The sequence below is a fragment of the Hyla sarda genome, chromosome 8, assembly GCF_029499605.1.
Source record: "Hyla sarda isolate aHylSar1 chromosome 8, aHylSar1.hap1, whole genome shotgun sequence".
Classification (NCBI taxonomy): Eukaryota; Metazoa; Chordata; class Amphibia; order Anura; family Hylidae; genus Hyla; species Hyla sarda.
Genome location: NC_079196.1, coordinates 117,123,862 through 117,145,506, shown reverse-complemented (window position 1 = coordinate 117,145,506; position 21,645 = coordinate 117,123,862). Strand labels below are relative to the sequence as shown.

General features: G+C 43.3%; 12 pseudogenes; all 12 read right to left on the bottom strand.

Moving 5' to 3' along the window:
* Positions 1-1,131: 1,131 nt before the first annotated feature.
* On the bottom strand, positions 1,132-1,395 carry LOC130287110 (U2 spliceosomal RNA; annotated as a pseudogene).
* Positions 1,396-2,871: 1,476 nt separating this feature from the next.
* On the bottom strand, positions 2,872-3,136 carry LOC130288197 (U2 spliceosomal RNA; annotated as a pseudogene).
* A 1,473-nt stretch (positions 3,137-4,609) lies between these two features.
* Positions 4,610-4,873, bottom strand: LOC130287109 (U2 spliceosomal RNA; annotated as a pseudogene).
* A 1,474-nt stretch (positions 4,874-6,347) lies between these two features.
* On the bottom strand, positions 6,348-6,615 carry LOC130288498 (U2 spliceosomal RNA; annotated as a pseudogene).
* Positions 6,616-8,073: 1,458 nt separating this feature from the next.
* Positions 8,074-8,339, bottom strand: LOC130288341 (U2 spliceosomal RNA; annotated as a pseudogene).
* Positions 8,340-9,798: 1,459 nt separating this feature from the next.
* Positions 9,799-10,062, bottom strand: LOC130289631 (U2 spliceosomal RNA; annotated as a pseudogene).
* A 1,466-nt stretch (positions 10,063-11,528) lies between these two features.
* LOC130290041 (U2 spliceosomal RNA) lies at positions 11,529-11,792 on the bottom strand (annotated as a pseudogene).
* A 1,460-nt stretch (positions 11,793-13,252) lies between these two features.
* LOC130288578 (U2 spliceosomal RNA) lies at positions 13,253-13,517 on the bottom strand (annotated as a pseudogene).
* A 1,450-nt stretch (positions 13,518-14,967) lies between these two features.
* On the bottom strand, positions 14,968-15,231 carry LOC130288409 (U2 spliceosomal RNA; annotated as a pseudogene).
* A 1,466-nt stretch (positions 15,232-16,697) lies between these two features.
* On the bottom strand, positions 16,698-16,962 carry LOC130288088 (U2 spliceosomal RNA; annotated as a pseudogene).
* Positions 16,963-18,426: 1,464 nt separating this feature from the next.
* On the bottom strand, positions 18,427-18,689 carry LOC130289431 (U2 spliceosomal RNA; annotated as a pseudogene).
* Positions 18,690-20,155: 1,466 nt separating this feature from the next.
* LOC130288087 (U2 spliceosomal RNA) lies at positions 20,156-20,420 on the bottom strand (annotated as a pseudogene).
* Between the last annotated feature and the right edge of the window lie 1,225 nt (positions 20,421-21,645).

Here is a 21,645-nt window from a genome sequence, read left to right as displayed (position 1 = left end):
CTAGTTACCCCACTGGCTGTAGCTGCGTCCCTTCCGACATGGAATAACACCAACTGTAACGATAAACTGAAAATTAACAGTATAAACCTGCATCATTTTGGACTCTGGTATTTGCTGAATCCGGGTGACCTGACAATCGATGGTGGTGCCGCTGGTGATTCTGGCCTTCTTGGAATCTGTTGGGCCTATGTGTTAGCTCACACATCACTTGGGTATCCATGGTAACTACCACAACATGGTCATCTGCAGTTTACATCTAGCCCGTGGCATTGAATGGCATTTTAAAAGTGCTAAGGGTCCTGGTGCAATAATCCTCCCATGAGGATCAGCCTCAACGGCTTTGTAGATTGCACTCATGTCAGCAACTCCATATACATTTTTTTTTCTTCATGCTTCTTTCTTCATCCTTTTTTCTTTCTGTCATTCAGACTTTCATTCATTCGATCTCTCTCACTCACTTGCTTTAACTCATTTGTTCTCACTCACTCACTCACTCACTCACTCAATCACTCACTCACTCATTCACTCTCACTCACTCTCACTCTCTCACTCACTCGCTCACTAAGTCAGTCTCTCTCTCTCTCTCTCTTTTTCTTTTTATATATATTTTTTTCCGTCTTCTTCTTCTTCTTCTTCTTCAGACCCTGTCATAGCACTAATGCCTTTCCAATACCACCAGCAGATGGAGACACTCCATTGCAACATTGGTTGTGAGCAGCAGTTTCTAAAAACAAATGCCTCATGGCGGATTTCCCATCCATCAATGGATGGTAAATTTTGTTTTTATCATTCACTGACCACAGAAACCAATGCATGGTCAAGCAACAGCAATGACACACCCTTGTGTATAGGCATGAGACCCTCATGTCATTTAACAGGATTCAGCACCACCCACAAGACAGCTACCTGTCATGTCATGTCAAACCTGCACAGGTGTGCTAGATTATTATTATTTAGTTTTATTTTATTTTTTTACACCAATCAGTGTGCAAACATGGTCATTAAAACGCTAAATGAATAGACGTTCATAAACCAGTCAGTGCAACTCATCATTTTGGTCTCCAATTCTCAAACTCAAATTCTCACCCACGGAGGATTAAATGAGAATCTTTCTTGTTTAACACTGGAATGGGGTGGTGCACTGTTCACTACCCGAAGATACTGCCACATCGGGTCAATGCATAGGGCGACAGAAGCAAGCTTCCAAATCAGCTCCCTTTCTCAAAAATCCATTTAATTTATGGTCCCCAGATAGGGAACGTATGTATCAGTATGTGCTCACAAGTCACCCAAGTGCAAGTATTCACACAAAAAAAAACGTGCCTCAGGATGCGATCTGTCGCAAGATCCTTTCTTTTTTTACACTTGATCTAAGCCAAAAGGCCTAGAGGGGATAACCGGGAAAGGGGTGGACCCAACCATGTCCCCTTCATGAGCACTCACATTACTCATAGGAATGGAAGGAAGGCTGGCAGCCAACCAGCCTCCCATACACTTTCTGGGTGGGTGGCAGTCAGCCACCCATACATACATACAGCACAGGCTAAACCCACATCATCACTTAAAAAAAGGACAGGCGACCATTGCACTCTGATGGAGCATTTAGCAATGCAATCCATAGCCTGGCTTTTGCCTGAACCCCCATCACTCCTCCTCTTGCATATAAGACAATATTTCAGATCTGCATATGAAAACAACACGCCTACCTTTGTTGCACATAGCTGCCTGCCTGTCTCTAGTTACCCCACTGGCTGTAGCTGCGTCCCTTCCGACATGGAATAACACCAACTGTAACGATAAACTGAAAATTAACAGTATAAACCTGCATCATTTTGGACTCTGGTATTTGCTGAATCCGGGTGACCTGACAATCGATGGTGGTGCCGCTGGTGATTCTGGCCTTCTTGGAATCTGTTGGGCCTATGTGTTAGCTCACACATCACTTGGGTATCCATGGTAACTACCACAACATGGTCATCTGCAGTTTACATCTAGCCCGTGGCATTGAATGGCATTTTAAAAGTGCTAAGGGTCCTGGTGCAATAATCCTCCCATGAGGATCAGCCTCAACGGCTTTGTAGATTGCACTCATGTTAGCAACTCCATATACATTTTTTTTTCTTCATGCTTCTTTCTTCATCCTTTTTTCTTTCTGTCATTCAGACTTTCATTCATTCGATCTCTCTCACTCACTTGCTTTAACTCATTTGTTCTCACTCACTCACTCACTCACTCAATCACTCACTCACTCATTCACTCTCACTCACTCTCACTCTCTCACTCACTCGCTCACTAAGTCAGTCTCTCTCTCTCTCTCTCTTTTTCTTTTTATATATATTTTTTTCCGTCTTCTTCTTCTTCTTCTTCTTCTTCTTCTTCAGACCCTGTCATAGCACTAATGCCTTTCCAATACCACCAGCAGATGGAGACACTCCATTGCAACATTGGTTGTGAGCAGCAGTTTCTAAAAACAAATGCCTCATGGCGGATTTCCCATCCATCAATGGATGGTAAATTTTGTTTTTATCATTCACTGACCACAGAAACCAATGCATGGTCAAGCAACAGCAATGACACACCCTTGTGTATAGGCATGAGACCCTCATGTCATTTAACAGGATTCAGCACCACCCACAAGACAGCTACCTGTCATGTCATGTCAAACCTGCACAGGTGTGCTAGATTATTATTATTTAGTTTTATTTTATTTTTTTACACCAATCAGTGTGCAAACATGGTCATTAAAACGCTAAATGAATAGACGTTCATAAACCAGTCAGTGCAACTCATCATTTTGGTCTCCAATTCTCAAACTCAAATTCTCACCCACGGAGGATTAAATGAGAATCTTTCTTGTTTAACACTGGAATGGGGTGGTGCACTGTTCACTACCCGAAGATACTGCCACATCGGGTCAATGCATAGGGCGACAGAAGCAAGCTTCCAAATCAGCTCCCTTTCTCAAAAATCCATTTAATTTATGGTCCCCAGATAGGGAACGTATGTATCAGTATGTGCTCACAAGTCACCCAAGTGCAAGTATTCACACAAAAAAAAAACGTGCCTCAGGATACGATCTGTCGCAAGATCCTTTCTTTTTTTACACTTGATCTAAGCCAAAAGGCCTAGAGGGGATAACCGGGAAAGGGGTGGACCCAACCATGTCCCCTTCATGAGCACTCACATTACTCATAGGAATGGAAGGAAGGCTGGCAGCCAACCAGCCTCCCATACACTTTCTGGGTGGGTGGCAGTCAGCCACCCATACATACATACAGCACAGGCTAAACCCACATCATCACTTAAAAAAAGGACAGGCGACCATTGCACTCTGATGGAGCATTTAGCAATGCAATCCATAGCCTGGCTTTTGCCTGAACCCCCATCACTCCTCCTCTTGCATATAAGACAATATTTCAGATCTGCATATGAAAACAACACGCCTACCTTTGTTGCACATAGCTGCCTGCCTGTCTCTAGTTACCCCACTGGCTGTAGCTGCGTCCCTTCCGACATGGAATAACACCAACTGTAACGATAAACTGAAAATTAACAGTATAAACCTGCATCATTTTGGACTCTGGTATTTGCTGAATCCGGGTGACCTGACAATCGATGGTGGTGCCGCTGGTGATTCTGGCCTTCTTGGAATCTGTTGGGCCTATGTGTTAGCTCACACATCACTTGGGTATCCATGGTAACTACCACAACATGGTCATCTGCAGTTTACATCTAGCCCGTGGCATTGAATGGCATTTTAAAAGTGCTAAGGGTCCTGGTGCAATAATCCTCCCATGAGGATCAGCCTCAACGGCTTTGTAGATTGCACTCATGTCAGCAACTCCATATACATTTTTTTTTCTTCATGCTTCTTTCTTCATCCTTTTTTCTTTCTGTCATTCAGACTTTCATTCATTCGATCTCTCTCACTCACTTGCTTTAACTCATTTGTTCTCACTCACTCACTCACTCAATCACTCACTCACTCATTCACTCTCACTCACTCTCACTCTCTCACTCACTCGCTCACTAAGTCAGTCTCTCTCTCTCTCTCTCTCTCTTTTTCTTTTTATATATATTTTTTTCCGTCTTCTTCTTCTTCTTCTTCTTCTTCTTCAGACCCTGTCATAGCACTAATGCCTTTCCAATACCACCAGCAGATGGAGACACTCCATTGCAACATTGGTTGTGAGCAGCAGTTTCTAAAAACAAATGCCTCATGGCGGATTTCCCATCCATCAATGGATGGTAAATTTTGTTTTTATCATTCACTGACCACAGAAACCAATGCATGGTCAAGCAACAGCAATGACACACCCTTGTGTATAGGCATGAGACCCTCATGTCATTTAACAGGATTCAGCACCACCCACAAGACAGCTACCTGTCATGTCATGTCAAACCTGCACAGGTGTGCTAGATTATTATTATTTAGTTTTATTTTATTTTTTTACACCAATCAGTGTGCAAACATGGTCATTAAAACGCTAAATGAATAGACGTTCATAAACCAGTCAGTGCAACTCATCATTTTGGTCTCCAATTCTCAAACTCAAATTCTCACCCACGGAGGATTAAATGAGAATCTTTCTTGTTTAACACTGGAATGGGGTGGTGCACTGTTCACTACCCGAAGATACTGCCACATCGGGTCAATGCATAGGGCGACAGAAGCAAGCTTCCAAATCAGCTCCCTTTCTCAAAAATCCATTTAATTTATGGTCCCCAGATAGGGAACGTATGTATCAGTATGTGCTCACAAGTCACCCAAGTGCAAGTATTCACACAAAAAAAAACGTGCCTCAGGATGCGATCTGTCGCAAGATCCTTTCTTTTTTTACACTTGATCTAAGCCAAAAGGCCTAGAGGGGATAACCGGGAAAGGGGTGGACCCAACCATGTCCCCTTCATGAGCACTCACATTACTCATAGGAATGGAAGGAAGGCTGGCAGCCAACCAGCCTCCCATACACTTTCTGGGTGGGTGGCAGTCAGCCACCCATACATACATACAGCACAGGCTAAACCCACATCATCACTTAAAAAAAGGACAGGCGACCATTGCACTCTGATGGAGCATTTAGCAATGCAATCCATAGCCTGGCATTTGCCTGAACCCCCATCACTCCTCCTCTTGCATATAAGACAATATTTCAGATCTGCATATGAAAACAACACGCCTACCTTTGTTGCACATAGCTGCCTGCCTGTCTCTAGTTACCCCACTGGCTGTAGCTGCGTCCCTTCCGACATGGAATAACACCAACTGTAACGATAAACTGAAAATTAACAGTATAAACCTGCATCATTTTGGACTCTGGTATTTGCTGAATCCGGGTGACCTGACAATCGATGGTGGTGCCGCTGGTGATTCTGGCCTTCTTGGAATCTGTTGGGCCTATGTGTTAGCTCACACATCACTTGGGTATCCATGGTAACTACCACAACATGGTCATCTGCAGTTTACATCTAGCCCGTGGCATTGAATGGCATTTTAAAAGTGCTAAGGGTCCTGGTGCAATAATCCTCCCATGAGGATCAGCCTCAACGGCTTTGTAGATTGCACTCATGTTAGCAACTCCATATACATTTTTTTTTCTTCATGCTTCTTTCTTCATCCTTTTTTCTTTCTGTCATTCAGACTTTCATTCATTCGATCTCTCTCACTCACTTGCTTTAACTCATTTGTTCTCACTCACTCACTCACTCACTCAATCACTCACTCACTCACTCATTCACTCTCACTCACTCTCACTCTCTCACTCACTCGCTCACTAAGTCAGTCTCTCTCTCTCTCTCTCTTTTTCTTTTTATATATATTTTTTTCCGTCTTCTTCTTCTTCTTCTTCTTCTTCAGACCCTGTCATAGCACTAATGCCTTTCCAATACCACCAGCAGATGGAGACACTCCATTGCAACATTGGTTGTGAGCAGCAGTTTCTAAAAACAAATGCCTCATGGCGGATTTCCCATCCATCAATGGATGGTAAATTTTGTTTTTATCATTCACTGACCACAGAAACCAATGCATGGTCAAGCAACAGCAATGACACACCCTTGTGTATAGGCATGAGACCCTCATGTCATTTAACAGGATTCAGCACCACCCACAAGACAGCTACCTGTCATGTCATGTCAAACCTGCACAGGTGTGCTAGATTATTATTATTTAGTTTTATTTTATTTTTTTACACCAATCAGTGTGCAAACATGGTCATTAAAACGCTAAATGAATAGACGTTCATAAACCAGTCAGTGCAACTCATCATTTTGGTCTCCAATTCTCAAACTCAAATTCTCACCCACGGAGGATTAAATGAGAATCTTTCTTGTTTAACACTGGAATGGGGTGGTGCACTGTTCACTACCCGAAGATACTGCCACATCGGGTCAATGCATAGGGCGACAGAAGCAAGCTTCCAAATCAGCTCCCTTTCTCAAAAATCCATTTAATTTATGGTCCCCAGATAGGGAACGTATGTATCAGTATGTGCTCACAAGTCACCCAAGTGCAAGTATTCACACAAAAAAAAAAAAACGTGCCTCAGGATGCGATCTGTCGCAAGATCCTTTCTTTTTTTACACTTGATCTAAGCCAAAAGGCCTAGAGGGGATAACCGGGAAAGGGGTGGACCCAACCATGTCCCCTTCATGAGCACTCACATTACTCATAGGAATGGAAGGAAGGCTGGCAGCCAACCAGCCTCCCATACACTTTCTGGGTGGGTGGCAGTCAGCCACCCATACATACATACAGCACAGGCTAAACCCACATCATCACTTAAAAAAAGGACAGGCGACCATTGCACTCTGATGGAGCATTTAGCAATGCAATCCATAGCCTGGCTTTTGCCTGAACCCCCATCACTCCTCCTCTTGCATATAAGACAATATTTCAGATCTGCATATGAAAACAACACGCCTACCTTTGTTGCACATAGCTGCCTGCCTGTCTCTAGTTACCCCACTGGCTGTAGCTGCGTCCCTTCCGACATGGAATAACACCAACTGTAACGATAAACTGAAAATTAACAGTATAAACCTGCATCATTTTGGACTCTGGTATTTGCTGAATCCGGGTGACCTGACAATCGATGGTGGTGCCGCTGGTGATTCTGGCCTTCTTGGAATCTGTTGGGCCTATGTGTTAGCTCACACATCACTTGGGTATCCATGGTAACTACCACAACATGGTCATCTGCAGTTTACATCTAGCCCGTGGCATTGAATGGCATTTTAAAAGTGCTAAGGGTCCTGGTGCAATAATCCTCCCATGAGGATCAGCCTCAACGGCTTTGTAGATTGCACTCATGTCAGCAACTCCATATACATTTTTTTTTCTTCATGCTTCTTTCTTCATCCTTTTTTCTTTCTGTCATTCAGACTTTCATTCATTCGATCTCTCTCACTCACTTGCTTTAACTCATTTGTTCTCACTCACTCACTCACTCAATCACTCACTCACTCATTCACTCTCACTCACTCTCACTCTCTCACTCACTCGCTCACTAAGTCAGTCTCTCTCTCTCTCTCTTTTTCTTTTTATATATATTTTTTTCCGTCTTCTTCTTCTTCTTCTTCAGACCCTGTCATAGCACTAATGCCTTTCCAATACCACCAGCAGATGGAGACACTCCATTGCAACATTGGTTGTGAGCAGCAGTTTCTAAAAACAAATGCCTCATGGCGGATTTCCCATCCATCAATGGATGGTAAATTTTGTTTTTATCATTCACTGACCACAGAAACCAATGCATGGTCAAGCAACAGCAATGACACACCCTTGTGTATAGGCATGAGACCCTCATGTCATTTAACAGGATTCAGCACCACCCACAAGACAGCTACCTGTCATGTCATGTCAAACCTGCACAGGTGTGCTAGATTATTATTATTTAGTTTTATTTTATTTTTTTACACCAATCAGTGTGCAAACATGGTCATTAAAACGCTAAATGAATAGACGTTCATAAACCAGTCAGTGCAACTCATCATTTTGGTCTCCAATTCTCAAACTCAAATTCTCACCCACGGAGGATTAAATGAGAATCTTTCTTGTTTAACACTGGAATGGGGTGGTGCACTGTTCACTACCCGAAGATACTGCCACATCGGGTCAATGCATAGGGCGACAGAAGCAAGCTTCCAAATCAGCTCCCTTTCTCAAAAATCCATTTAATTTATGGTCCCCAGATAGGGAACGTATGTATCAGTATGTGCTCACAAGTCACCCAAGTGCAAGTATTCACACAAAAAAAAAAACGTGCCTCAGGATGCGATCTGTCGCAAGATCCTTTCTTTTTTTACACTTGATCTAAGCCAAAAGGCCTAGAGGGGATAACCGGGAAAGGGGTGGACCCAACCATGTCCCCTTCATGAGCACTCACATTACTCATAGGAATGGAAGGAAGGCTGGCAGCCAACCAGCCTCCCATACACTTTCTGGGTGGGTGGCAGTCAGCCACCCATACATACAAAAAAGCACAGGCTAAACCCACATCATCACTTAAAAAAAGGACAGGCGACCATTGCACTCTGATGGAGCATTTAGCAATGCAATCCATAGCCTGGCTTTTGCCTGAACCCCCATCACTCCTCCTCTTGCATATAAGACAATATTTCAGATCTGCATATGAAAACAACACGCCTACCTTTGTTGCACATAGCTGCCTGCCTGTCTCTAGTTACCCCACTGGCTGTAGCTGCGTCCCTTCCGACATGGAATAACACCAACTGTAACGATAAACTGAAAATTAACAGTATAAACCTGCATCATTTTGGACTCTGGTATTTGCTGAATCCGGGTGACCTGACAATCGATGGTGGTGCCGCTGGTGATTCTGGCCTTCTTGGAATCTGTTGGGCCTATGTGTTAGCTCACACATCACTTGGGTATCCATGGTAACTACCACAACATGGTCATCTGCAGTTTACATCTAGCCCGTGGCATTGAATGGCATTTTAAAAGTGCTAAGGGTCCTGGTGCAATAATCCTCCCATGAGGATCAGCCTCAACGGCTTTGTAGATTGCACTCATGTCAGCAACTCCATATACATTTTTTTTTCTTCATGCTTCTTTCTTCATCCTTTTTTCTTTCTGTCATTCAGACTTTCATTCATTCGATCTCTCTCACTCACTTGCTTTAACTCATTTGTTCTCACTCACTCACTCACTCACTCAATCACTCACTCACTCATTCACTCTCACTCACTCTCACTCTCTCACTCACTCGCTCACTAAGTCAGTCTCTCTCTCTCTCTCTCTTTTTCTTTTTATATATATTTTTTTCCGTCTTCTTCTTCTTCAGACCCTGTCATAGCACTAATGCCTTTCCAATACCACCAGCAGATGGAGACACTCCATTGCAACATTGGTTGTGAGCAGCAGTTTCTAAAAACAAATGCCTCATGGCGGATTTCCCATCCATCAATGGATGGTAAATTTTGTTTTTATCATTCACTGACCACAGAAACCAATGCATGGTCAAGCAACAGCAATGACACACCCTTGTGTATAGGCATGAGACCCTCATGTCATTTAACAGGATTCAGCACCACCCACAAGACAGCTACCTGTCATGTCATGTCAAACCTGCACAGGTGTGCTAGATTATTATTATTTAGTTTTATTTTATTTTTTTACACCAATCAGTGTGCAAACATGGTCATTAAAACGCTAAATGAATAGACGTTCATAAACCAGTCAGTGCAACTCATCATTTTGGTCTCCAATTCTCAAACTCAAATTCTCACCCACGGAGGATTAAATGAGAATCTTTCTTGTTTAACACTGGAATGGGGTGGTGCACTGTTCACTACCCGAAGATACTGCCACATCGGGTCAATGCATAGGGCGACAGAAGCAAGCTTCCAAATCAGCTCCCTTTCTCAAAATTCCATTTAATTTATGGTCCCCAGATAGAGAACGTATGTATCAGTATGTGCTCACAAGTCACCCAAGTGCAAGTATTCACACCAAAAAAAACGTGCCTCAGGATGCGATCTGTCGCAAGATCCTTTCTTTTTTTACACTTGATCTAAGCCAAAAGGCCTAGAGGGGATAACCGGGAAAGGGGTGGACCCAACCATGTCCCCTTCATGAGCACTCACATTACTCATAGGAATGGAAGGAAGGCTGGCAGCCAACCAGCCTCCCATACACTTTCTGGGTGGGTGGCAGTCAGCCACCCATACATACATACAGCACAGGCTAAACCCACATCATCACTTAAAAAAAGGACAGGCGACCATTGCACTCTGATGGAGCATTTAGCAATGCAATCCATAGCCTGGCTTTTGCCTGAACCCCCATCACTCCTCCTCTTGCATATAAGACAATATTTCAGATCTGCATATGAAAACAACACGCCTACCTTTGTTGCACATAGCTGCCTGCCTGTCTCTAGTTACCCCACTGGCTGTAGCTGCGTCCCTTCCGACATGGAATAACACCAACTGTAACGATAAACTGAAAATTAACAGTATAAACCTGCATCATTTTGGACTCTGGTATTTGCTGAATCCGGGTGACCTGACAATCGATGGTGGTGCCGCTGGTGATTCTGGCCTTCTTGGAATCTGTTGGGCCTATGTGTTAGCTCACACATCACTTGCGTATCCATGGTAACTACCACAACATGGTCATCTGCAGTTTACATCTAGCCCGTGGCATTGAATGGCATTTTAAAAGTGCTAAGGGTCCTGGTGCAATAATCCTCCCATGAGGATCAGCCTCAACGGCTTTGTAGATTGCACTCATGTCAGCAACTCCATATACATTTTTTTTTCTTCATGCTTCTTTCTTCATCCTTTTTTCTTTCTGTCATTCAGACTTTCATTCATTCGATCTCTCTCACTCACTTGCTTTAACTCATTTGTTCTCACTCACTCACTCACTCACTCAATCACTCACTCACTCATTCACTCTCACTCACTCTCACTCTCTCACTCACTCGCTCACTAAGTCAGTCTCTCTCTCTCTCTCTCTCTTTTTCTTTTTATATATATTTTTTTCCGTCTTCTTCTTCTTCTTCTTCAGACCCTGTCATAGCACTAATGCCTTTCCAATACCACCAGCAGATGGAGACACTCCATTGCAACATTGGTTGTGAGCAGCAGTTTCTAAAAACAAATGCCTCATGGCGGATTTCCCATCCATCAATGGATGGTAAATTTTGTTTTTATCATTCACTGACCACAGAAACCAATGCATGGTCAAGCAACAGCAATGACACACCCTTGTGTATAGGCATGAGACCCTCATGTCATTTAACAGGATTCAGCACCACCCACAAGACAGCTACCTGTCATGTCATGTCAAACCTGCACAGGTGTGCTAGATTATTATTATTTAGTTTTATTTTATTTTTTTACACCAATCAGTGTGCAAACATGGTCATTAAAACGCTAAATGAATAGACGTTCATAAACCAGTCAGTGCAACTCATCATTTTGGTCTCCAATTCTCAAACTCAAATTCTCACCCACGGAGGATTAAATGAGAATCTTTCTTGTTTAACACTGGAATGGGGTGGTGCACTGTTCACTACCCGAAGATACTGCCACATCGGGTCAATGCATAGGGCGACAGAAGCAAGCTTCCAAATCAGCTCCCTTTCTCAAAAATCCATTTAATTTATGGTCCCCAGATAGGGAACGTATGTATCAGTATGTGCTCACAAGTCACCCAAGTGCAAGTATTCACACCAAAAAAAACGTGCCTCAGGATGCGATCTGTCGCAAGATCCTTTCTTTTTTTACACTTGATCTAAGCCAAAAGGCCTAGAGGGGATAACCGGGAAAGGGGTGGACCCAACCATGTCCCCTTCATGAGCACTCACATTACTCATAGGAATGGAAGGAAGGCTGGCAGCCAACCAGCCTCCCATACACTTTCTGGGTGGGTGGCAGTCAGCCACCCATACATACATACAGCACAGGCTAAACCCACATCATCACTTAAAAAAAGGACAGGCGACCATTGCACTCTGATGGAGCATTTAGCAATGCAATCCATAGCCTGGCTTTTGCCTGAACCCCCATCACTCCTCCTCTTGCATATAAGACAATATTTCAGATCTGCATATGAAAACAACACGCCTACCTTTGTTGCACATAGCTGCCTGCCTGTCTCTAGTTACCCCACTGGCTGTAGCTGCGTCCCTTCCGACATGGAATAACACCAACTGTAACGATAAACTGAAAATTAACAGTATAAACCTGCATCATTTTGGACTCTGGTATTTGCTGAATCCGGGTGACCTGACAATCGATGGTGGTGCCGCTGGTGATTCTGGCCTTCTTGGAATCTGTTGGGCCTATGTGTTAGCTCACACATCACTTGGGTATCCATGGTAACTACCACAACATGGTCATCTGCAGTTTACATCTAGCCCGTGGCATTGAATGTCATTTTAAAAGTGCTAAGGGTCCTGGTGCAATAATCCTCCCATGAGGATCAGCCTCAACGGCTTTGTAGATTGCACTCATGTCAGCAACTCCATATACATTTTTTTTTCTTCATGCTTCTTTCTTCATCCTTTTTTCTTTCTGTCATTCAGACTTTCATTCATTCGATCTCTCTCACTCACTTGCTTTAACTCATTTGTTCTCACTCACTCACTCACTCAATCACTCACTCACTCATTCACTCTCACTCACTCTCACTCTCTCACTCACTCGCTCACTAAGTCAGTCTCTCTCTCTCTCTCTCTTTTTCTTTTTATATATATTTTTTTCCGTCTTCTTCTTCTTCTTCTTCAGACCCTGTCATAGCACTAATGCCTTTCCAATACCACCAGCAGATGGAGACACTCCATTGCAACATTGGTTGTGAGCAGCAGTTTCTAAAAACAAATGCCTCATGGCGGATTTCCCATCCATCAATGGATGGTAAATTTTGTTTTTATCATTCACTGACCACAGAAACCAATGCATGGTCAAGCAACAGCAATGACACACCCTTGTGTATAGGCATGAGACCCTCATGTCATTTAACAGGATTCAGCACCACCCACAAGACAGCTACCTGTCATGTCATGTCAAACCTGCACAGGTGTGCTAGATTATTATTATTTAGTTTTATTTTTTTTTTTTACACCAATCAGTGTGCAAACATGGTCATTAAAACGCTAAATGAATAGACGTTCATAAACCAGTCAGTGCAACTCATCATTTTGGTCTCCAATTCTCAAACTCAAATTCTCACCCACGGAGGATTAAATGAGAATCTTTCTTGTTTAACACTGGAATGGGGTGGTGCACTGTTCACTACCCGAAGATACTGCCACATCGGGTCAATGCATAGGGCGACAGAAGCAAGCTTCCAAATCAGCTCCCTTTCTCAAAAATCCATTTAATTTATGGTCCCCAGATAGGGAACGTATGTATCAGTATGTGCTCACAAGTCACCCAAGTGCAAGTATTCACACAAAAAAAAACGTGCCTCAGGATGCGATCTGTCGCAAGATCCTTTCTTTTTTTTACACTTGATCTAAGCCAAAAGGCCTAGAGGGGATAACCGGGAAAGGGGTGGACCCAACCATGTCCCCTTCATGAGCACTCACATTACTCATAGGAATTGAAGGAAGGCTGGCAGCCAACCAGCCTCCCATACACTTTCTGGGTGGGTGGCAGTCAGCCACCCATACATACATACAGCACAGGCTAAACCCACATCATCACTTAAAAAAAGGACAGGCGACCATTGCACTCTGATGGAGCATTTAGCAATGCAATCCATAGCCTGGCTTTTGCCTGAACCCCCATCACTCCTCCTCTTGCATATAAGACAATATTTCAGATCTGCATATGAAAACAACACGCCTACCTTTGTTGCACATAGCTGCCTGCCTGTCTCTAGTTACCCCACTGGCTGTAGCTGCGTCCCTTCCGACATGGAATAACACCAACTGTAACGATAAACTGAAAATTAACAGTATAAACCTGCATCATTTTGGACTCTGGTATTTGCTGAATCCGGGTGACCTGACAATCGATGGTGGTGCCGCTGGTGATTCTGGCCTTCTTGGAATCTGTTGGGCCTATGTGTTAGCTCACACATCACTTGGGTATCCATGGTAACTACCACAACATGGTCATCTGCAGTTTACATCTAGCCCGTGGCATTGAATGGCATTTTAAAAGTGCTAAGGGTCCTGGTGCAATAATCCTCCCATGAGGATCAGCCTCAACGGCTTTGTAGATTGCACTCATGTCAGCAACTCCATATACATTTTTTTTTCTTCATGCTTCTTTCTTCATCCTTTTTTCTTTCTGTCATTCAGACTTTCATTCATTCGATCTCTCTCACTCACTTGCTTTAACTCATTTGTTCTCACTCACTCACTCACTCACTCACTCATTCACTCTCACTCACTCTCACTCTCTCACTCACTCGCTCACTAAGTCAGTCTCTCTCTCTCTCTCTTTTTCTTTTTATATATATTTTTTTCCGTCTTCTTCTTCTTCTTCTTCAGACCCTGTCATAGCACTAATGCCTTTCCAATACCACCAGCAGATGGAGACACTCCATTGCAACATTGGTTGTGAGCAGCAGTTTCTAAAAACAAATGCCTCATGGCGGATTTCCCATCCATCAATGGATGGTAAATTTTGTTTTTATCATTCACTGACCACAGAAACCAATGCATGGTCAAGCAACAGCAATGACACACCCTTGTGTATAGGCATGAGACCCTCATGTCATTTAACAGGATTCAGCACCACCCACAAGACAGCTACCTGTCATGTCATGTCAAACCTGCACAGGTGTGCTAGATTATTATTATTTAGTTTTATTTTATTTTTTTACACCAATCAGTGTGCAAACATGGTCATTAAAACGCTAAATGAATAGACGTTCATAAACCAGTCAGTGCAACTCATCATTTTGGTCTCCAATTCTCAAACTCAAATTCTCACCCACGGAGGATTAAATGAGAATCTTTCTTGTTTAACACTGGAATGGTTTGGTGCACTGTTCACTACCCGAAGATACTGCCACATCGGGTCAATGCATAGGGCGACAGAAGCAAGCTTCCAAATCAGCTCCCTTTCTCAAAAATCCATTTAATTTATGGTCCCCAGATAGGGAACGTATGTATCAGTATGTGCTCACAAGTCACCCAAGTGCAAGTATTCACACAAAAAAAAACGTGCCTCAGGATGCGATCTGTCGCAAGATCCTTTCTTTTTTTACACTTGATCTAAGCCAAAAGGCCTAGAGGGGATAACCGGGAAAGGGGTGGACCCAACCATGTCCCCTTTATGAGCACTCACATTACTCATAGGAATGGAAGGAAGGCTGGCAGCCAACCAGCCTCCTATACACTTTCTGGGTGGGTGGCAGTCAGCCACCCATACATACATACAGCACAGGCTAAACCCACATCATCACTTAAAAAAAGGACAGGCGACCATTGCACTCTGATGGAGCATTTAGCAATGCAATCCATAGCCTGGCTTTTGCCTGAACCCCCATCACTCCTCCTCTTGCATATAAGACAATATTTCAGATCTGCATATGAAAACAACACGCCTACCTTTGTTGCACATAGCTGCCTGCCTGTCTCTAGTTACCCCACTGGCTGTAGCTGCGTCCCTTCCGACATGGAATAACACCAACTGTAACGATAAACTGAAAATTAACAGTATAAACCTGCATCATTTTGGACTCTGGTATTTGCTGAATCCGGGTGACCTGACAATCGATGGTGGTGCCGCTGGTGATTCTGGCCTTCTTGGAATCTGTTGGGCCTATGTGTTAGCTCAACCATCACTTGGGTATCCATGGTAACTACCACAACATGGTCATCTGCAGTTTACATCTAGCCCGTGGCATTGAATGGCATTTTAAAAGTGCTAAGGGTCCTGGTGCAATAATCCTTCCATGAGGATCAGCCTCAACGGCTTTGTAGATTGCACTCATGTCAGCAACTCCATATACATTTTTTTTTCTTCATGCTTCTTTCTTCATCCTTTTTTCTTTCTGTCATTCAGACTTTCATTCATTCGATCTCTCTCACTCACTTGCTTTAACTCATTTGTTCTCACTCACTCACTCACTCAATCACTCACTCACTCATTCACTCTCACTCACTCTCACTCTCTCACTCACTCGCTCACTAAGTCAGTCTCTCTCTCTCTCTCTCTCTCTCTTTTTCTTTTTATATATATTTTTTTCCGTCTTCTTCTTCTTCTTCTTCAGACCCTGTCATAGCACTAATGCCTTTCCAATACCACCAGCAGATGGAGACACTCCATTGCAACATTGGTTGTGAGCAGCAGTTTCTAAAAACAAATGCCTCATGGCGGATTTCCCATCCATCAATGGATGGTAAATTTTGTTTTTATCATTCACTGACCACAGAAACCAATGCATGGTCAAGCAACAGCAATGACACACCCTTGTGTATAGGCATGAGACCCTCATGTCATTTAACAGGATTCAGCACCACCCACAAGACAGCTACCTGTCATGTCATGTCAAACCTGCACAGGTGTGCTAGATTATTATTATTTAGTTTTAATTTATTTTTTTACACCAATCAGTGTGCAAACATGGTCATTAAAACGCTAAATGAATAGACGTTCATAAACCAGTCAGTGCAACTCATCATTTTGGTCTCCAATTCTCAAACTCAAATTCTCACCCACGGAGGATTAAATGAGAATCTTTCTTGTTTAACACTGGAATGGGGTGGTGCACTGTTCACTACCCGAAGATACTGCCACATCGGGTCAATGCATAGGGCGACAGAAGCAAGCTTCCAAATCAGCTCCCTTTCTCAAAAATCCATTTAATTTATGGTCCCCAGATAGGGAACGTATGTATCAGTATGTGCTCACAAGTCACCCAAGTGCAAGTATTCACACAAAAAAAAAACGTGCCTCAGGATGCGATCTGTCGCAAGATCCTTTCTTTTTTTACACTTGATCTAAGCCAAAAGGCCTAGAGGGGATAACCGGGAAAGGGGTGGACCCAACCATGTCCCCTTCATGAGCACTCACATTACTCATAGGAATGGAAGGAAGGCTGGCAGCCAACCAGCCTCCCATACACTTTCTGGGTGGGTGGCAGTCAGCCACCCATACATACATACAGCACAGGCTAAACCCACATCATCACTTAAAAAAAGGACAGGCGACCATTGCACTCTGATGGAGCATTTAGCAATGCAATCCATAGCCTGGCTTTTGCCTGAACCCCCATCACTCCTCCTCTTGCATATAAGACAATATTTCAGATCTGCATATGAAAACAACACGCCTACCTTTGTTGCACATAGCTGCCTGCCTGTCTCTAGTTACCCCACTGGCTGTAGCTGCGTCCCTTCCGACATGGAATAACACCAACTGTAACGATAAACTGAAAATTAACAGTATAAACCTGCATCATTTTGGACTCTGGTATTTGCTGAATCCGGGTGACCTGACAATCGATGGTGGTGCCGCTGGTGATTCTGGCCTTCTTGGAATCTGTTGGGCCTATGTGTTAGCTCACACATCACTTGGGTATCCATGGTAACTACCACAACATGGTCATCTGCAGTTTACATCTAGCCCGTGGCATTGAATGGCATTTTAAAAGTGCTAAGGGTCCTGGTGCAATAATCCTCCCATGAGGATCAGCCTCAACGGCTTTGTAGATTGCACTCATGTCAGCAACTCCATATACATTTTTTTTTCTTCATGCTTCTTTCTTCATCCTTTTTTCTTTCTGTCATTCAGACTTTCATTCATTCGATCTCTCTCACTCACTTGCTTTAACTCATTTGTTCTCACTCACTCACTCACTCACTCAATCACTCACTCACTCATTCACTCTCACTCACTCTCACTCTCTCACTCACTCGCTCACTAAGTCAGTCTCTCTCTCTCTCTCTCTTTTTCTTTTTATATATATTTTTTTCCGTCTTCTTCTTCTTCTTCTTCAGACCCTGTCATAGCACTAATGCCTTTCCAATACCACCAGCAGATGGAGACACTCCATTGCAACATTGGTTGTGAGCAGCAGTTTCTAAAAACAAATGCCTCATGGCGGATTTCCCATCCATCAATGGATGGTAAATTTTGTTTTTATCATTCACTGACCACAGAAACCAATGCATGGTCAAGCAACAGCAATGACACACCCTTGTGTATAGGCATGAGACCCTCATGTCATTTAACAGGATTCAGCACCACCCACAAGACAGCTACCTGTCATGTCATGTCAAACCTGCACAGGTGTGCTAGATTATTATTATTTAGTTTTATTTTATTTTTTTACACCAATCAGTGTGCAAACATGGTCATTAAAACGCTAAATGAATAGACGTTCATAAACCAGTCAGTGCAACTCATCATTTTGGTCTCCAATTCTCAAACTCAAATTCTCACCCACGGAGGATTAAATGAGAATCTTTCTTGTTTAACACTGGAATGGGGTGGTGCACTGTTCACTACCCGAAGATACTGCCACATCGGGTCAATGCATAGGGCGACAGAAGCAAGCTTCCAAATCAGCTCCCTTTCTCAAAAATCCATTTAATTTATGGCCCCAGATAGGGAACGTATGTATCAGTATGTGCTCACAAGTCACCCAAGTGCAAGTATTCACACAAAAAAAAACGTGCCTCAGGATGCGATCTGTCGCAAGATCCTTTCTTTTTTTACACTTGATCTAAGCCAAAAGGCCTAGAGGGGATAACCGGGAAAGGGGTGGACCCAACCATGTCCCCTTTATGAGCACTCACATTACTCATAGGAATGGAAGGAAGGCTGGCAGCCAACCAGCCTCCTATACACTTTCTGGGTGGGTGGCAGTCAGCCACCCATACATACATACAGCACAGGCTAAACCCACATCATCACTTAAAAAAAGGACAGGCGACCATTGCACTCTGATGGAGCATTTAGCAATGCAATCCATAGCCTGGCTTTTGCCTGAACCCCCATCACTCCTCCTCTTGCATATAAGACAATATTTCAGATCTGCATATGAAAACAACACGCCTACCTTTGTTGCACATAGCTGCCTGCCTGTCTCTAGTTACCCCACTGGCTGTAGCTGCGTCCCTTCCGACATGGAATAACACCAACTGTAACGATAAACTGAAAATTAACAGTATAAACCTGCATCATTTTGGACTCTGGTATTTGCTGAATCCGGGTGACCTGACAATCGATGGTGGTGCCGCTGGTGATTCTGGCCTTCTTGGAATCTGTTGGGCCTATGTGTTAGCTCACACATCACTTGGGTATCCATGGTAACTACCACAACATGGTCATCTGCAGTTTACATCTAGCCCGTGGCATTGAATGGCATTTTAAAAGTGCTAAGGGTCCTGGTGCAATAATCCTTCCATGAGGATCAGCCTCAACGGCTTTGTAGATTGCACTCATGTCAGCAACTCCATATACATTTTTTTTTCTTCATGCTTCTTTCTTCATCCTTTTTTCTTTCTGTCATTCAGACTTTCATTCATTCGATCTCTCTCACTCACTTGCTTTAACTCATTTGTTCTCACTCACTCACTCACTCAATCACTCACTCACTCATTCACTCTCACTCACTCTCACTCTCTCACTCACTCGCTCACTAAGTCAGTCTCTCTCTCTCTCTCTCTCTCTCTTTTTCTTTTTATATATATTTTTTTCCGTCTTCTTCTTCTTCTTCTTCAGACCCTGTCATAGCACTAATGCCTTTCCAATACCACCAGCAGATGGAGACACTCCATTGCAACATTGGTTGTGAGCAGCAGTTTCTAAAAACAAATGCCTCATGGCGGATTTCCCATCCATCAATGGATGGTAAATTTTGTTTTTATCATTCACTGACCACAGAAACCAATGCATGGTCAAGCAACAGCAATGACACACCCTTGTGTATAGGCATGAGACCCTCATGTCATTTAACAGGATTCAGCACCACCCACAAGACAGCTACCTGTCATGTCATGTCAAACCTGCACAGGTGTGCTAGATTATTATTATTTAGTTTTAATTTATTTTTTTACACCAATCAGTGTGCAAACATGGTCATTAAAACGCTAAATGAATAGACGTTCATAAACCAGTCAGTGCAACTCATCATTTTGGTCTCCAATTCTCAAACTCAAATTCTCACCCACGGAGGATTAAATGAGAATCTTTCTTGTTTAACACTGGAATGGGGTGGTGCACTGTTCACTACCCGAAGATACTGCCACATCGGGTCAATGCATAGGGCGACAGAAGCAAGCTTCCAAATCAGCTCCCTTTCTCAAAAATCCATTTAATTTATGGTCCCCAGATAGGGAACGTATGTATCAGTATGTGCTCACAAGTCACCCAAGTGCAAGTATTCACACAAAAAAAAAACGTGCCTCAGGATGCGATCTGTCGCAAGATCCTTTCTTTTTTTACACTTGATCTAAGCCAAAAGGCCTAGAGGGGATAACCGGGAAAGGGGTGGACCCAACCATGTCCCCTTCATGAGCACTCACATTACTCATAGGAATGGAAGGAAGGCTGGCAGCCAACCAGCCTCCCATACACTTTCTGGGTGGGTGGCAGTCAGCCACCCATACATACATACAGCACAGGCTAAACCCACATCATCACTTAAAAAAAGGACAGGCGACCATTGCACTCTGATGGAGCATTTAGCAATGCAATCCATAGCCTGGCTTTTGCCTGAACCCCCATCACTCCTCCTCTTGCATATAAGACAATATTTCAGATCTGCATATGAAAACAACACGCCTACCTTTGTTGCACATAGCTGCCTGCCTGTCTCTAGTTACCCCACTGGCTGTAGCTGCGTCCCTTCCGACATGGAATAACACCAACTGTAACGATAAACTGAAAATTAACAGTATAAACCTGCATCATTTTGGACTCTGGTATTTGCTGAATCCGGGTGACCTGACAATCGATGGTGGTGCCGCTGGTGATTCTGGCCTTCTTGGAATCTGTTGGGCCTATGTGTTAGCTCACACATCACTTGGGTATCCATGGTAACTACCACAACATGGTCATCTGCAGTTTACATCTAGCCCGTGGCATTGAATGGCATTTTAAAAGTGCTAAGGGTCCTGGTGCAATAATCCTCCCATGAGGATCAGCCTCAACGGCTTTGTAGATTGCACTCATGTCAGCAACTCCATATACATTTTTTTTTCTTCATGCTTCTTTCTTCATCCTTTTTTCTTTCTGTCATTCAGACTTTCATTCATTCGATCTCTCTCACTCACTTGCTTTAACTCATTTGTTCTCACTCACTCACTCACTCACTCAATCACTCACTCACTCATTCACTCTCACTCACTCTCACTCTCTCACTCACTCGCTCACTAAGTCAGTCTCTCTCTCTCTCTCTCTTTTTCTTTTTATATATATTTTTTTCCGTCTTCTTCTTCTTCTTCTTCAGACCCTGTCATAGCACTAATGCCTTTCCAATACCACCAGCAGATGGAGACACTCCATTGCAACATTGGTTGTGAGCAGCAGTTTCTAAAAACAAATGCCTCATGGCGGATTTCCCATCCATCAATGGATGGTAAATTTTGTTTTTATCATTCACTGACCACAGAAACCAATGCATGGTCAAGCAACAGCAATGACACACCCTTGTGTATAGGCATGAGACCCTCATGTCATTTAACAGGATTCAGCACCACC